Here is a 6,000-nt window from a genome sequence, read left to right as displayed (position 1 = left end):
CCCTCAAAGGCATGGTGAAAGGTACGAGAAACATGTTGGGCAGATTTGTTGGTAAATGGTTCTACGATAAAAGGATCCCCTTTGATGCAGTTAGTAGCTCATATTTCCCACCTATAGTCAATGCAATCTTGAGAGCCGAGCCCGGGATAAAGCCCCCGACGGTATATGAACTCAGTGGGCCAATCTTGGATGAAGAGGTGGAGGAAGTTAAAAGGTGGATTGAAGAATATAAACAGAGTTGGCCAATAACAGGCATTACTCTCATAAGTGATGATTGGTTGAATAAAGTTAGCAACAAGGAGTTTTTTCACTTCTTGGCCTATTCCCCAAAAGGTACAGCTTTTTTATATAGCAAAAATGTATCAGGGATAAAGAATGATGCAAACTTTTAGGTACGATTATATAATCAGATAGTGGAGGAGGTGGGAGATAAGCATGTAGTCCAGTTTATTATGGACAATACGCGTGCATGTGTTTTTACATGCAGTAAATTGATGGATAAGAAGAAGCATCTAGTATGGACCCCGTGTGCTACACACAACATCAATCTTATGTTAGAGGAGATCGGTGAGATCAAAATTATGAAAAAGACTCTACAGGAAGCGAGGTTGGTGTAAAGATTTATATATAACCACTCTAAAATTTTATTTTTGTTCTGATAACAGTCTAAGAAAAAAGAGATAATCAGGTCTGCCATAACTCGTTTTGCGACAGATTACTTAGTTATGGACTCCATTCGAGAATCTAAAGGTGCATTAAAGATATTGTTTACCAGTGAAGAGTGGTTAAATGACCGCCTCTTGAAGTACAGTACCGGGTTAAAAGTGAACGGCATAGTCTCAAATAGGAGGTTCTGGTCTCGATGTTCCGTAGAGGCCACTGCCCCTTTGGTCACGGTGTTAAGAATGGTGGATGCTGACAAGAAAGCTACCATGGGCATCCTTTACGAAGGTATCAAGAGGGTCAAATCAGCTATTGGGTAGAAGTGTAATTTTGCTAGTAAAGTGATTGAGATTATAGAAAGAAAGTTGAACACCAAATTTGGACGTCCAATTCATTATACAGGTACATATATATTTATATCATTAGAATGTTTAATTCTCAATTATTTTTTTATGAAATTTTAAATGACCTTTCTTTATTTATGTATTTCTAAGTTTCTACTTCAATCCAAAAATTTTCTATTTGACACCGGAACATCCCCACAAGATTATGGAAGGGCTCAGATCCATTATTGCTAGGCTGGAGAGAAGCCATCGAAACCAGGTAGCAATAATACAAGAGGTAATATTTAATATTTGGGTAAGAACTTGATTGAGTTGTTATATTTGTGAGGAATAATGCACTAAAACGAAATATTTTGTTTTAGTTGCATGTATAGGGATGTCATAGGATCCTTCGAAACTAGACTTACCAGGAATTCTTATCCCCTAACTAATATTTTGTTCATTCATATATTTAATCTTATGAATTATTCTTGCCCTTACAATGCTTTTTGCATTTTAATCCAGCTGAATGGTGGGAGATATATGGTAGTGATGTACCTCACCCAAAGAGGATAGCAATCAAGGTGCTCTCCCAGACATGTTCTGCTACTGGGTGTGAGCGAAATTGGAGTATGTTTCAATGGTTGCACACTACTAGGAGGAATCAACTCGCTTCGGAGAGGCTTCATAATCTAGTCTATGTTCATTATAACTTAAACCTCCGAGAGCGACAAATAAGAAGGAAGCTTGAAGACTACAGGCTGATAGACTTGGATACAATATTCATCACAGACACAGCAGAACAATGGATAGTAGAGGAAGATGAGTCTGTATTTGTACAAGAGAGCATTCCTTGAGGCTATCGGTGAGGAAGATCTTGAAGAAGTTGATGAGCAGCATGAAAGAGGAAGCAGCTCGCCAACATATCTACAATTCGTCGAAGATATTGATGATATTGCACCTAACGAGGGAGAGTGGGAAGGGGGTCTAAGGGAAAATGAGAGCGATGATGATTCTGAGGCCACCCAATCCCAGCCAAATTATTCACATATCGAGTCCCAACAGCAAGAGGGTAGGGACGAGCACGACAGTGTAGATGAGCATGAAGGATGAACAAGCTTCGGGGATTTTGAATTAGGACCACACCAAAATACTAACACTCAGGGATTTAGGTATAGTCAGATGCCCACTAATTTGGACGATTCGTTTTTAGAACGAGTTAATGAATTGTCACGCGAATTCAATCAATGGCACCAGCGTGACCAAGATGAAGAACGATGCCGTCTATCATTTTATTTTTAGGTCGTATGTTACGGATTGTATGCTTTATAGTAGTTCATGTATGATGATATACTTAATCCATGATGATTCTATGTTTATCCTTTTGTGTGATATAAATTAAATGGTAAGCAGTAGTTCATTGCAGGGAAAGAACATATCAATATTCACATATTCATGCAAAGAAATAAAAATTCTTAATGGAGTACCCCCATTTCTTATTGGATTCTTAAAAAACAACATTAATAATGAATTTTAATAATTTTTTCGAATTTTTTGTAAGGATTAATCCGACCGATTCGGTCGATTCTCGATCCGGATCGTCAATTCACCGATCCATATGGGTTTTTGATGTGCCCGATCCGGGTTACCGATCCGCTTTTTAAACCACTAGTTATACCATATTTTTATTGAGAATATTAAATATCATTATAGATTCTCTATCTAGAGCTAAAATCAATCGTCAGCAAGAATTGCATACAATAGTTTGTTGCCTCCTTTTTAAGTTTTCTTGCATTACACTGTTCGAGAAAATTCTTCTTTAAGGTTTAGCCTACTGAAAGTCAGCAAACCAATTGATTTGACTATCAGACAACCCTTTTCTTAAACACAATTAAATTTTTTGAGCTTTTAGGCATATTATCTAAAGCTTAAAATGACATTTAAGCTAGTCATGTCAGAACTATCAAAACTTGAAAAACTCAATAGAACCAATTTTTCTATGTGGAAAAGAAAAATTGGATATATTCTCTTCCAAAATAAGGTGGGCTATGTTCTAAATACATAACCACTAATTTTTTAGCCTAATACCAATGGTCAAGCCAGAAAGCGACTTGAAAATGGTTAGAAGATCACAAAATAGCTAGGACTGATGTGTTGAGTTTCATGGATGATGATTTAATTAGAGTCTTTGAGGACCAAACCACAACTCAAAACATGATGGGTGCCCTATCTGAAAAGTATGAGACTACTTCTAAAACCCATGTGTAATTATTATTAGACAAATATAATTCTTGTAGAATGAAGGAATTAGACTCAGTGACCGATCATATTAACAAAATGACAGTGCTCGCAAAGGACCTTGCTAAGGTCGGGAATCTAGTCCCTGACCATATGTAAGTGTCAATTGTCATTAACAGTCTCCTTCCATCTTGGGAGTTTGTTATAATTGCATTGAATCATTTTGCACAAGGGATAACCATGTTGAATCTTCTCATGCACCTCAATATTGAAGCTGAGAGAAGAATGATGAAGAAGTTTAATGAGCTCTACTTTGCTAAACGTTCATCTTCGCAGATTCCCAATAAACCTTACAATAATCAGAACAATAACAATAATAGGTATGAGGGAAAAGGGAGAAATTTTAAAAATGAGAAGACCTATTTTTATTGTAAGGAAATTGTGCACATCAAGTTTAATTGTCCCATGCTGAAAAACAAAAATAGGAACCAGAATAACAACAGTACTCGAAATAATCAAAATAAAAGAAATGACTTGATCTGCATAGTCCTAGAATCTTTAGTTGCCGACCATGATTTGAGGAATTGGTGGGTCGATTCAACCTCCACTCGACATGTCTCGAAGACCAAGGATGGATTCACAGAGTTGAAGGAGATTGCAACCGGTAACCAACAGATTTATATGGGAAATGACACCTACTGTGATGTACTTGGAGTCAGTACTTTTAAACTATGTTTATCAGGAAGAACGAATCTCATACTGACTGATACTTTGTATGCACCAAATATGATGTACAATTTGATTTATGTTCCTAGGCTATTCAAGTCTGGTCGGGTCACTATTGGGAAGCATTCTAGAGCATTGGTGTATGGTACTAAAGTTGACAATTTGTATCGATTGAATATTAATGAAAGTTCATTTCTTTCTAGTTATTTTGATACCTCTTTTTATGCTTGTGTGTGTGGATGATTCATATTTATAGCACTTAAGATTATGACATATAAATAAATATAAAAGGAATCAAATGGTTAAAAGATGTTCGCTCCCCAACTTAAGAGAAATTGTGTTCAAAACAAGTGAGCCATGTAGTTCTGATAAATTAACTAACAAGTTTTTTCCTAAAAGGAAAATGTTTAGTGAACTACTTAATATTATTCACTCTGATATATGTGGCCCATTAAATGTAAAAAGACATAGAGGTATGGAATATTTCATAACATTTATCGATAATTATTCTTCAATAAGTAAAGATTCAATAGATGAACATCAAGGCTACATTGAAGCCATTAGCTCACTTGACTCAGCTGAGTGAACTCAAGTCATGGATGATAAACTTGATTCTATTAAAAGAAATCAAGTTTGGGAGTTGGTTGACCTCCTTAAAGATAGAAAAATCATTAGTTGCAAATGGGTCATAAAGAAAAAGCTTAATACAAATGGATCCATTGATAAATATAAAGCTAGGTTGGTAGTTAAAGGATTTACCCATATGGAATGTATAGATTATTTAGAGACTTATTCTTTAGTAGCAAAATTTTCATCTATTAGGATCATCTTAGCGTCAGTTGCATATTATGATCTAGAATTATTTCAAATGGATGTTAAAACAGCTTTTTTGAATTGAGAATTAAAAGAGATATATATATGTGAAATAACCAGAGGGATATGCAATTAAAGGCCATGAAGACAAAGTATACAAACGTAAGAAATCATTATATGGTCTAAAACAATATTATAAGCAGTAGTATTTTACTTTTCATAATGCAATGATTGAAATTGGTTATATAGCCAATAAGTTAGACCATCGTGTATATGTCTAGAATAATGGGAGCAATTTATATATATATATATATATATATATATATATATATATATATATATATATATATATATATATATATATATATATATATATATCTTGATAGCTAGTAATGATATTGGCATGATTAACTATACCAAATCATAACTAAGTTCTCATTTTGAGATGAAAGATATGGGAGAAGCTTTATATGTATTGGACATTAACATAACAAAAGATAGAAGTTCGAGACTTCTATGTTTATCTCAAGAAAATTATTTAGAAAGTATTTTAAAGAGATTTAAGATGGAAAATTGCAAGCCCGTAGATACACTTGTTTGTAGAGGCTTGAAATTGTCAAAGATAAATATTAATAAAGTTGAAATGGAAAGAATTCCATAAGCTCAAACTGTAGGATGCATAAATTTTGTCATGTTGTATACAAGACCTGATTTAAGCCCCGCATATGGTCTTGTAAGTAGATTTCAGAGTAATCTTAGGATGGTTCATTGGCAAGCAGTAAAAATGTTACTCATATATATTCAGAAAACTAAAAATTACAAGTTGTGCTTCCAAGCTGATAATTTAGAGGTTACTGGGTACTTTAATGTAGACTTTGTAGGAGATCCAAATGATAGAAAATCAACTTTAGTCTTTGGAGATTGATGTATTTCTTGGTCTAGCAAGAAACAAGGTTATGTAGCTCGGTATATTATAGGAGCCGAGTATATTGCTTGTAGCATTGCTACAACTTATGCCGTCTGAATTAAATGCTTCATAAATGATTTAAAGTTGAATATAGCTGATGACTTGTTGAAATATTTTGTGATAATTAGGCAGCCATCTCAGCAGTTAGAAATAGAATCTATAGTTCCAAGGGAAGCACATTGAAATTGATTATCATTATATTTATGATATTATTAGAAAGAATGGAATAACTGTAAGTTACTTGCCATCTTCAAATATGATTGCAGACCT

This window comes from Amborella trichopoda, chromosome 8 (assembly GCF_054954075.1).
Source record: "Amborella trichopoda isolate Santa Cruz 75 chromosome 8, AtrichopodaSantaCruz75HAP2 v2.0, whole genome shotgun sequence".
In the NCBI taxonomy this organism is placed as follows: Eukaryota; Viridiplantae; Streptophyta; class Magnoliopsida; order Amborellales; family Amborellaceae; genus Amborella; species Amborella trichopoda.
The sequence above is the reverse complement of the archived record's forward strand: the minus strand, read 5'-3'. Positions refer to the sequence as shown.